Source organism: Callospermophilus lateralis, unplaced genomic scaffold, assembly GCF_048772815.1.
Source record: "Callospermophilus lateralis isolate mCalLat2 unplaced genomic scaffold, mCalLat2.hap1 Scaffold_805, whole genome shotgun sequence".
Taxonomy (NCBI): domain Eukaryota; kingdom Metazoa; phylum Chordata; class Mammalia; order Rodentia; family Sciuridae; genus Callospermophilus; species Callospermophilus lateralis.
The window spans coordinates 588,051-600,828 of NW_027516097.1; the positions used below are offsets into that span (position 1 = coordinate 588,051).

Consider the following 12,778-nt stretch of genomic DNA (forward strand, 5'->3'; position numbering starts at 1 on the left):
AGGCCTCCGCCTTTGATATTGCTGACCTCTATACTTTGCCCACATTCCTTCTCTCCTAACTGCCCAGCTCTCAGGAGCAGGGCCTTTGTTCTTCAGTCAATGTCCTGCCTGGGTTCTCCCCACAGGAATATCTACAGCCTTCCCAGTCAGGATTGCACTGCTCTGATCCTGGGTTCAGACCTGGGTGTCATTCTCAACCATGGGTGTCATTCCCCCAATTCTGCTCAAGAAAAAACTTCTAAACTCAGTTTTTCAGGCTCTACTTAATGGGATCTTTCTCCAACTTCTCCAATAGGCTCAGTTTATGTAATTCTTCAGTTTATGCAATTCCTTTAGTTTTCCTAAAAACACAGGTAAGCTTGTCATAATCATTCTCATTCACCATTTTAATCTTATACTTACTTGGGAAACCCCTGTTCTTCACAGTAGATAGAGATGACAACAAAGACCTTTTAGTTATTTATTTAGGAACCAAGGATTGAAACCAGGGGTGTCTGACCACTGGGTTACATCCCTAACCCTTTTTAAAAAATTATTTTATTTTATTTTTTAGATTTTGATACTGGGGATTGAACTCAGGGGCCACATCCCCAGCTCTTTTAAAAAAAAATAATAATTTAGAGACAGAGTCTCACTGATTTGCTTAGGGCCTCACTAAGTTGCTGAGGCTGGCTTTGAATTCATGATCCTCCTGCCTCAGTCTCCCAAGCCACTGGGATTACAGGAGCCAAAGATCTTTACAGCTAAAAGGCACCTCTGCTTCTGAAAGACACAAGAGTAAGTGCAGATCAAGTGCACACCTGTGTTTTGTTACATCCTCTGTTTCTCTTCAACTAATAACTTGAGAGAAAGAAGATTTTTAAATTTAAAATGAGATTTTTTTCTTTTTAAATAAATATAAATACAAAAAATACAAATAAAAATATATAATTCCCTCCATCAGAACTAAACACTGTCTATTGTTTCATGTATTTTCATAACTGTCTTCATATCTATAACTACACTATAAAAATCTCCATACAAATTTATTTTTAAAAATCTTTCAGAAACCAAAATTGTCCTGCAATATGTTCAACTAAGTTTATCCCATGATCACCTCTCACCACAACAATTTCAAAAGTTTTTCTTTAAATTATGTGATATTACACTAACAGTAGCTCTTTACCTATAATAATCACTTATTCAAAATCAAACTAGATTGGGATTATTTGACTTAAAAATGACTTTAGTTTTTTTTTAAGGGCAACATCAATGCAGCAAGGTTTTGGATATGTAAATGCTACTATTAGGAATCATTTAACAGAAGGTCCTATTCTTGCCATTCTAATTGTTCTCATAGTATTTATCCTTTAACCGACTCATGGTCATCAGTGAATAATATAGTAGCAAATTACGCTGGTTTAAGTATTTCCAGCTGTATAGTTGCCATTTTTAAAAGTGATAAAAAATAGTTTCTCCAAGGAATTTTCTGTTCCGTGTCCTTTATTGTCCCTTCCAGTTCCCATCCCTTGCCCATGATCTTTTTATTGCCAAACTACTCATAAGAGCGTCCACAAGAGCTGCCTTTGCAGCTTTACCATCTAACCCGCCCTTAACCCTGGACAATTGAGATTCTCCCCACAGTGCTCTACTGACATTAGGCTCCTGCATTTGTTAGGATAGAGATTCAGCTAATTCTAACAGAGATCTCCAAATACTTTCTAGGATTTTTGTGGGGATCCTAGAACTCAGGCTCCTTCTAGTCACCACTCCATATCCATGTTCACATGAATCAGAGAGTTGATCACCATGTCCACATGCAGCAGTAAGGGGGGATGGGGCAGAAGAGGACCTTTCATTCCTATGACATTCCTGTAGCTCATTTTATTTATCCATAAGCTATACTCATACACTGCTGCTATTATTACTTTGAACAAAGTTATCTAGGAGATCAGTTAAGAATAAGAAAAATAAAATATTTATTTTCACCTCTTCTTAGTTATTCTAACACCCTTCTTTTACATAGATTCAAATTTCTGGACCTACATTGTTTTCTTTCTTTCCAAAGAACCTCTTTCAAAATTTATTGCAAAGGTCTGCTCACCAGACCTCAATTTTTGTTTATATGAGAAGGTCTTTATTTTACTTTTTTAAAAAATTTTTTTAGATGTTGTGAACCTTTATTTTATTCATTTATTTATTACGCAGTACTGAGAATCAAACCCAGTGCCCACACTTGCCAGGCAAGTGCTCCACCACTGAGCTACAACCCCAGCCTTCTTTATTTTACTTTTGAAGAATAATCTCACTGGGTGCATTCTATTTTGATGTTGCTTTTTTTTTCTGAAAAATAATTTGCCTTCCCAGCTTTACTGGAAAAAATTAAAAGCAATGTTATATAATACACTTAATTTTGGTTATGAGGTACTTTACTTTACCTGTGGCTCACTAGGACGGGGTCGGGATGTGGTAGGGGACCTAAGGGCGCGAAGACACAAGGGACTTCTTTCCCGGACCATATTTGGGGAAGTGCTGAGTTTGTGTGCGGTCCTCCTGGCTCAAGGGAGAAAGGGAACCTCGGGGACCATGGTGCCTCTGGCTCCCTCCATCCGGCCCTTGGCGCACTGCCCGCTCCCCGGAGCTGGTGGAGGGGGCGGAGGAGGAAGGCGGCCAGTCCCCGAGGCCCCCTGGGAGGGCTCCCAGCGGCCGCTGCTAGGCCCGGGCCATGCGCGCGGCCTCGGGGGCTAAGACCGGGGGCGCTCGGTGCCGGCGACGGCCCCCACCGCGGGAACCCAAACCCATCGACTCACCGCTTTCCACCTCGCTGCCTTTCTTGGCGGTCGCCGTGTTCCCCATGACTGGGGCGATGGAAAGAAGGGGTCAGGGAGGGGAAGAGGGGCTGGGGCAGCCCCGCCGCTCCACAGACCGAGGCAACTCCCGCTTCTGCACCCGTCAGTGGGGCCCGGAGTTCAGGCCGGCAGAAGACGGCCAGATCTGAGGAAAGGGCTTCAGCGAACTCCCAGGCAACAGCGGTGGCAGCCTTAGTAGTGGCGGCGGCGGTGGCGGTGCGGCGGCGGTGGTAGCAGCGGCGAGCAGACACTCCCCCTTTCCCGCCCGCCCTCCCTGCGCGCCCCCGGCAGCCGCGCTCCCGGGGCTCAGCATTGGCCCCAGGAGGTCTTCGCAGGCGCAAACCCGGGACCCCCGGGGGCGGGCGGTGGACCCCAGCGGTGCCGGGCGGAGGCGGTGTGGGGCAGGTCTTTAGGTTTTGGTTGCTGCAGCTGGCTCTCGGGCCTGTGCCCCGAAGGGAGGGAGGTGGCTTGGAAACCGTTAGCTTAGAAAACGCAGACCCCCCCCTTCAGCTTGGCGCTCATTTGCTGTTTAGAGGAGCGGCCGGTGATCGTGCAGGGATGCAGTTTGCTTACGTTGTGCCCCGAGTCTCGGAGGCTCCCCACTCAAAGACACACGCACAGCCCTGGGCCAGAGAAGAACCTCTCTATCGGGCAGGAGAACACACGCAGGGGAGAAACCTCGGATCCTTTTGACCCTACTGTCAGCATCAGTCTTTGGGAAATGCTTGGTCTTTAGTCATGGCTATGAATGGAGCTCCCCTTTCTCTTCCACCAGTAGGTACTCACAAAAGCCACCACGTTGTTGTTCTGGTTCTTGGGCTTCAGTCACAATTTCTCAGATGCATTGAGTGCGACGGTCACTGGCCATGGCCTTACTTGATTGCTCTCAGAGGTTCTGTCAGATTTCCCAGGAGAGAAAAAGGAAAACATTACTATTTTTGCACAATTTCTGTTGCTGTACATCATCAGATTTAGCAACCTTTGGTGTAGATTGCAAAACAAATATATTCCCAACCATAGTTGAGTTTTTATTAATATACATCTTAGAGCACTTGAACTTTCTATAAGCTCTATTCAGTCATTTATGTAGCCTTCTAGTAAATTTTTCTGTATCACTTGAAACTTCGCTCTGTGAGCATTTATTCCAAATTTAGAGTAGAAAAATTATCTTCTGGAGGATCCGAGGTCACACACGTTTATTTTGTGTCTTAAGAACACCAAGCCCCGTAGGTATTTATTGGGTACCAATTGACTTGAAGTAAGTGGAGGAAATTTTTCAAAATTTAAAAAAAGAATCATTACTAATAAAACAGAATGGTAACTGTAGAAAATTTTCTCGGTAATTTCTTCCTGCTATCTCTTTTTGTCAATTCCATTAAATTAATAAATATTTATATCATGTAAGCAATATTCCAAATATTATGATCCTAAGAACCCTATGAGATGTATAGTATTACTATCATTGTTTAACTTATGAGCAAATTGAGGCACAGAAAAGTAACTTGCTACAGGTTGCACAGCTATTTTTCAATAGAGGCAGGATTTGAACAGAAGCAATTAAAGACATGCCACCTCAAAATATGCCAGATTGGTATATTATATTAAGTTAGAATCATTTGAGCAACTATAAATTTAGAAAGGGCCACCTGGTCTTTCACTACATACAGCAAGTCATATTCTTTTTGGAGGTATGTTCTTCACATACCAAGGCTGGAAAGTAGCTTCGGGTACCTGACACTGATAATTGAAGCTGCAATGAACCTGAGTAAACAAACTCTTTGACCTAACCCTTATCTTCTACTAGCTTCTTATTTTAGTCTACTGTTTTGCTGCTGTGACCAAAAGACCTGATCAGAACAATATAGAGGAGGAAAGTTTATTTGGGACTTAATGGTTTCAGAGGCCTCAATTCTGTCTCAGTCCACAGACAGCCAATTCCATTGCTCTGTGCCAGAGATGAAGCAGAACATCAAGGCAGAATGGGGTGACAGAGGAAAGCAGCCCAGTACATGACAATCAGGAAACAAAGAGAGTACTTCTCTCACCAGGGACAAAATATGTACCCCAAAGGCACAGCCCCAATGACCCACCTCCAGCCACACCTCACCTGCCTATAGTTACCACTCAGTTAATCTCTATTAGCAGATTAGTGCACTGAGTAGGTTAAGGCTCTCATAATCCAATCATTTCACCTTTAAAGATTATTACATTGTTTCACATTTGAGCCTCTCTGGGATGTAACACTTTTACATTCCCTACATCTATCTCTTAGTAAAGTCCCTAGAATTTATTGCCTTTGTTCTGTCCTTCCTTCACAAAGTTGTTGTAGTTTATCTAAAAAGTCCAAAAACATCATGATTTAGTCATTTCTTCAGACTTCACTGTTTGGGGAAGATCCCATATGCATGTAAAATGAATACAACTTTTATGCTTTTCTTTTGTTAATTAGCTGTTGCATTTATTAATTGAGTTCCCAGATCCAGCCGAAAAATTCACATAAGAAATTAAATAGATTAGAGAGGATTTCTCTATAGGATCTAGGCAGATTTTTGTCCATAATGTTGATCAGACAGCTTTAGATGTAGTGATAAATTACATTCCCTCCATCTGAAATCCTATTGACTTGAAAAGATAGATGAACATGTTTACTAACTGAGGATATTCTATATTGATCTAGTATCACAGTTTACTGATTTATTTAATGTATTTATATCCATTGAATCTAAACAAAGTAAAACAATAATAGAAAAGCCATGATTTGAACTAAAATAGGAAAGCAATGATTTGAACTAAATGTGAGATTTTTGTCTCAACATGCAATAGTGCCATTTCTTTCTAAACACATTTTTGTCTCAGCATGCAATAGTGCCATGTCTTTCTAATAATATTAACCTTTGCATATGTGATATTCTGCCCTACATATGTAAAAAGTTTAACAAGTAGCAACAACCAGCTATATACCAAATTTTTATTTATTCTGTCCTAGAAAGAATCTTTCTAGAACTTAGATACTCATACTATCCTCACTGGGATGGGTTTCAAATGTAAGCCTAATAAAAGAGTGTTGTATGCTTAATTTGTCACTTTCCTTAGCATTATTTTGAACTCTAGGTCTTTAATAAGAGAGCAGCCATCTGTTTAGTAAATCATTAATTTGCAAAGGAGATGTTTGATAGCTCTTAAGAACTTAGGTACAATATAACCATATCCTAGAAAATTCATAAATAAAGCCAAAAAATAAGCCTTGTAAAATTATCTCCTTTTTCAATTTAACTTCATAATTGGATAAGGAAGTAAATTATTTGTTAATAATAGAGAAAAATGATCAGCAATTTAAATTGCTTGCAAATTTTCTTTATGTCATTATTTCTGTTTCTTAGTTTACATTGTTGTTCTGATTAAAGGAGATTATACTTTGAAAATATGGTTTAGTAAGTAGTTTTTGACTAGTTGACATTAGTAATCACTAACTTGTAATTACTAACTTATAATCACTAACTTGTAATTACTTGCCAGGTATATGCCTGTAATCCAGTGGCTGAGGAGGTTGAGGTAGGACAATCACAAGTTCAAAGCTAGACTCAGCAACTTAGCAAGGCCATAAGCAACTCAACAAGACCTTGTCTATAAATAAAATACAAAAAATGGTCTGGGAATGTGGCTCAATAGTTAAGTGCTCCTGAGTTCAATCCTAGGTATGAAAGAAAGAGGGGGAGGGGGAGGGAGAAGAAAGGGGAGTGGGAGGGAGGTTGGGAGGGAGGGAAAAGCATTGTTGTAATTGATTGCTTATATAGCATCTAAAAGACTTGTTTCTTCTTTTTCACCTCTAAATTCTACAAGGGGCAGATATTTCATTAATTGTCCAGTAGTTGTTCAGTGATCAGAGCTAGCATGGGACAGTTGCTCCATGGCCACTGATGTCTTTGCTATAGATAAACATTGAGAATAGTATCTTGTAAGTATCAGTATCACAGTAAGAAGGGAGTTGTACAGAGAAAAGACTTTGAGTCTACCCCCATATAATATTTTTGTTAATCTGAGAACATGCAGCACTATGGAATAGAAAAAAAAATTGTACCAGTGGCAGCTTCTTTATAATTCATTATCTGTTTTCTAATACTTCATAAAAAACATTTTAACATGTCATTAATATATTTGATCCCCACAACAAAACCTTCAAAAGCAAAACATCTTATATAGATTAGTCCTGTTCTACAAATGAATAAAACAGAAGTTCAAAGGAATTAAGTAATTTGGCCAAGGTAATTCACATGGTAAATGACAGAGCATTAGGTGACATGCCATCACTTGGTCAGACAAAGATACTCTCAATACTCTTTAAGATTAAATTATATTATCTCTATTTTACAGATGAAAAAACTAAGGTTTAGGAACTAAGAGCCTTGCCATCTTCTTCCTAGAGTTAGATCTTCACTTAGAAGTGAGAAAAGGAAGGAAAAAATGAATCAATTGTTATTTATACTTATTTTCTAGTTTTAACTTACATTGCCAACTTCTTATATTGCCTACTTGATTTCATAGTACTTGAAAATAAAGCACCTTTGTTGGGCATGGTGGCACATGCCTGTAATGATAGAGGCTCAGGAGGCTGAGGCAGGAGGATCCCAAGTTCAAAGCCAGTCTCAACAACTTAGCAAAGCCCTAAGCAACTTGGTGAAACCTCTATCAAATAAAAAGGGCTGAGGATGTGGCTCAATTGTTAAGTGCCCCTGAGTTCAATCCCTGAAATAAAAAACAAATAAATGAAAAATAAAAATAAAACACCCTCAAATACAATATATAGAGAGAAATACTTGTTTTTACTTTACTAGGGCAGATACACTGAAATTGGCAATTCTTAGAAAATATGATCAAGCAATTTTGCTTTTATATTGTATTTTATACCAAATAAGTGCAAGTGTGGGATTTATTAACCATTAAAAGATTATGAGTATTTTATTTGTTTATTAATAATCCACCTAATCTAGTATTTCATTAATGAATAGTATATCCTAAATTCAAATGATACCAAATTAAATATCAGTCAAAGAACAGAATGTTTCCAAAATGAAGAGGAAATGTCATAACTAATAAATGACAAATATGAAAATTGTTCAAATCATTCTAATTCGGTACAAATTTTTTCTTGGTGAACATATTTTTAATCTCTTTGCTCAATTACTAATATTTTATCCAAGGCTTAGAATGTATCTTTTCCCATATTTCTTCACAGGTAAGGAAACTGAAAGAGTTGACTGTGATCTGGTAACATGCTCAAAGACAACAAAAGCGAGGGACTGTCAGAGTGGAAGTTCAGTTTATCTTTGCAGAGGGACTAGAAAACAATCTGAAAATGTCAAGAAAAAGAAAAGGAAACATGGAGGGGAACGAAAATCAATAGCCTCTTTTCCCTTTCTTAATGCATAATATGCTCCAAAACTGTAGTGAGATCTCTGGTATTTGAATTTTGAGCTGTGCATCTTCTGATGAGTATCAGTAGAACAGTGCTAATACCTGGATTTACAACCCTTTGTTCCTTTATGAAATCACTAAACTTGACACAAGACCTTTCATGAAATTTAAACCCTTATATTTGGAGCCTGTCTATGACCAAAGTGAAAGGGCAGAATCTGGGCTAAATTAATTCAATTTATATTCATATTATTGATAGTGACAAGCCAGAATATGTGTAGTGAGGTAAAAAGAGAGTGTTAGGGAGAAAAACTCTCTGAGATTATGCTCTGTTTTTGCTACTATATGTGACCTCTACTTAAGTTACTTAATTCTTTTGGCTGTAGCTCTGTTTCCTACTCTTAATTATATTCTTTTATTTATATTTCAACAACAATCACTCAATAAATTTGGTTACAGTAAGTTTAATGAGTTCCTACTAAATGCAAAGTACTATGGGGGATCCAAAGATAAACAGAATCTGTTCCCTATGCTCAAGAAGTTTCTGTGTAAGACAAGAAGGACTTACAAGTAATTATGTAAAATAAGACAAATTAAATGTGTACTATAGTGTAAATATAATATAATACAGTAGTGATAAAAGATTGAAAATTATTCATAGATTTTGTTTCCTGGGTGACAGAGCAAAAGAGATTAGAAATGAAGATGATAAAGCATTTTTAAATTAACAACATATGTCATGTGAGTTATACCTAGTGTGAGGTGGCTACAGTTTCTGATTCTTACTCAGAACAAGGCAAGTAATTACCACTGTCATGAGACTCATTCATGAGGGATCAGAAATTTCCCATTATCTAAAGAAGATGGAATAGAAATTGAAAATTTTAGAAGAAGAAAAAATGTTTACTACAGATATCTACTACGGTTTATTTAACAAACTGAGTAAAGACAAATATTTCTTAGTGGAATTGTCTTATAATGCTCCATCCCCCCTCCAAAAGATGTGGTGTGTGGTGGGCTTTATCATAAAGTCTTAGTTTGTTAAAGATGCTGAAGATACTCTGTTAACTGATATGGTAGTAAGAATAATGCCTTCCCCAAAATGTCCATGTTCAGATTACTAGAATCTGTGAGTATCTTACCAACTATGACAATGGGAATTAACATTTCTGGTTAGCTGACGTTAAAACAGGAGATAATCCTGGAATATCTCTGTGGGTTCTGTGCATTCACAATGGTCTTTAAAAATGGAAAAGAAGCAAAAAAGGAGGACAAAATGGTGTGATAGGAGAAGGACTCCATGTCATTGCTGACTTTGAAGATCGAGGAAGGGAACTAAGTCAGATAATATGGGTAACCTCTAGAGGCAAGTTAAGGTGAGGAAAATGATTCTACCCTCATGCATTCAGAAGGACATATGGAGCCATATTCTCTTCCAGTGAGGTGCAGGTCAATGGCCTTGCTCGATGTAAGAAAATTTTACATTGCTTTGAACCACTTAGTTTTTGCTAATTTTCTAAGGCAGCAACCCAAAAGTAATCCATCTCATTCCATTATAAAAATAGAATAAATAGAAAGTTAAGTGATTTGCTAAAATAACCAAGACTCCCAGTTTCTAAACCAGAAGTCATGGGCCTTTATACAGTTGTGTTAGAAATCTTACCACTTAAACTCATGATTATTTGGAAACACAGGATAATCTCTTGTTTTAACTAAGCTAACCAGAAATCTTAATTCCCTTGTGATAGAAGGCAAGATATTCACAGTTTCTAGGATAAAGAATACATAAGGAAAAGTATGTTTAATTTTCTTCTATCTTATTTTATTAAATAAGTAATTCTTCAAAGTCCAAGTAAAGAAAATGAGATTAAACATAATTTCTTAGTTCTTATGACCTGGAAGTCAAAGGGGTTAAATTCAGTTAAATCCATTGAATATGGTAGAATTATTATAGAAAATTAAGGTGATTTTCATTTCTTTCTTTTACTTTAAATATGACAACTACATTCCAAAATTTATTTCCAAACACTTTAATTTTTATTTATATGCTACTTATAACCACAATTACTTTCTTAGAATCTTAAATAAAAGATTTGTTTGTTTGTTTGTTTTTTAATGAATAAGTGAAGGGGTGGCTAGAGAGAGCTCCATTCCTCTAAGAGAAAATTCAAAATTCCAGAAAGGAAGTGAGGAAGAAGGCTAGAAAGATTATCAAGATGTCAAGACACTGACATATTATATGTGGAGGTACAGCCAATGCAGATAGCAGATCTAACATGTAATTGATTCCAAATTGTTTATAATGTAGCACTTAGGATAGACCCTCAACCTTCAATTAAAGTTCTGCTACATGCAACAGTCTTGTCATTGTAGTTACTCTGAAGAGAAAAAAAATAAAGGGTCATTTTTGCCTTTCACTTAAATTATGACAAACGAATAGCCGTGAAATATGGAACAAAGAACAAAACTTTTCTGAGAGGAAGGAACTGAGAATCAGAAAATATATTAAGGCACTTGGGCCTTCGACCTCGCATCTTATTAGCAACCAGGGAGATTTCTCCATTTTCCTCTTGTCTACACTGCGGCTACAAATCTGGGATTTTTTTTTTTAATTACTTCTTTAAAAAAAAAAAAAAAAACTACACTTGGGCTCCTTTTTTTGTGTGCTCGACTTTTCCACCTTTTTCCCTCCCTCCTGCACTGCTGCTTTTTGATCTCTTCGACTAAAATTTTTTATCGGAGTGTATTTAATCGGTTCTGTTCTGTCCTCACCACCCCCACCCCCTCCCTCCGGTGTGCGTGCCGCCGCTGCCGCTGCTGCTGCTGCTGTTGCTGCTCGCCCCGTCGTTACACCAACCCAAGGCTCTTCGTTTCCCCTCTTGGATCTGTTGAGTTTCTTTGTTGAAGAAGCCATCATGGGTGCCCAGTTCTCCAAGACCGCAGCGAAGGGAGAAGCCGCCGCGGAGAGGCCCGGGGAGGTGGCTGTGGCCTCCTCGCCTTCCAAAGCGAATGGGCAGGAGAATGGCCACGTGAAAGTAAACGGGGATGCTTCGCCAGCGGCCGCGGAGCTGGGCGCCAATGAGGAGCTGCAGGCCAATGGCAGCGCTCCCGCCGCCGACAAGGAGGAGCTCGTGGCCGCCTTGAGCAGGGCTGCGTCCCCTGCCTCGGCCGAGAAAGATGAGCCCGCCGCAGCCGCCGCCGCTGCCCCCGAGGCTGGAGCCGGCCCTGTGGAGAAGGAGGCCTCCGCAGAAGGCGAGGTCAGGAGCCAGGCTCGCCCACGGCCACCGAGGGGGAGGCTGCATCGGCTGCCTCCTCGACGTCTTCGCCCAAGGCCGAGGACTGGGCCACACCCTCGCCCAGCAACGAGACCCCGGAAAAAAAAAAAAAAAAAAGAAGAAGCGCTTTTCCTTCAGGAAGTCTTTCAAGCTGAGTGGCTTCTCCTTCAAGAAGAACAAGAAGGAGGCGGGAGAGGGCGGTGAGGCCGAGGGCGTTGCCAGTGCCACCGCGGAGGGCGGCAAGGACGAGGCCGCCGGGAGCGCGGCTGCCGCAGCTGAGGCGGGAGCGCCCCCGGGGAGCAGGCGGTGGCGCCGAGCGAGGAGACAGCCGCGGGCGAGGAGGGGGCAGCAGGTGGCGACCCGCAGGAGGCCAAGCCCGAGGAGGCCGCCGTCGCGCCAGAGAAGCCAGCCGCCTGCGAGGAGCCCAGGGCCGCAGAGAAGGTGGAGGAGGCCGGGGCCAGCGCCGCCGCCTGTGAGGCGCCCTCCGCCGCGAGGTCTGGCGTGCCCCCTTAGCAGGAGGTGGCGTCCGCAGAGGAGCCTGCGGCCGCCTGCGCCTCGTCTGCCTGCGCAGCCCCGTCACAGGAGGCGCAGCCCAAGTGCAGTCCAGAAGCGCCCCCAACAGAGGCGGCAGAGTAAAAGGGCCAGAGGTTATGAGATAATCGAAGAACTTTTCTCCCCCATTTGTTTGTTGGAGTGGTGCCAGGTACTGGTTTTGGAGAACTTGTCTACAACCAGGGATTGATTTTAAAGATGTTTTTTCTTTCTTTTTCTTTTTTCATTTCGTCTTCCTTTTTTTTTTTTTTTTGACTTTTTTTAGCAGTAAATTTTTTTTCCCCTTTCCCCACAGATCCCATCTCAGATCATTCTGTTACCACCATTCCAACTGGTCGAGGAGAGCTTAAAACACCTTCCTCTGCCTTGTTTCTTTTTTCTTTTTTTTATTATTTTTTTTTTTTGCATCAGTATTAATGTTTTTGCATATTTTGTATATTTATTCAAAAATGTAAACTTTCTTTGTCAATCTATAGACATGCCCATATATGAAGGAGATGGGTGGGTCAAAAAGGGATATCAAATGAAGTGATTAGGGGCCACAATAGAGAAAATGAAGTGGTGCATGACATTGCCAAGATAATGTGCCACTAGAAATGATGGTGTAAAGGCTTAGTCTTTTTTTTTTTTTTTAAGAAAAGTTATTACAATGTATTTTGTGAGGCAGGTTTACAACACTACAAGTCTTGAGTAAGAAGGAAAGAAGAAAAA

The 12,778-nt window shown here is 40.3% G+C and overlaps 1 pseudogene; it reads left to right on the plus strand.

Annotated features, from left to right (window-relative positions):
- Positions 1–11,115: 11,115 nt before the first annotated feature.
- On the plus strand, positions 11,116–12,151 carry LOC143389823 (myristoylated alanine-rich C-kinase substrate-like; annotated as a pseudogene).
- Positions 12,152–12,778: the final 627 nt, after the last annotated feature.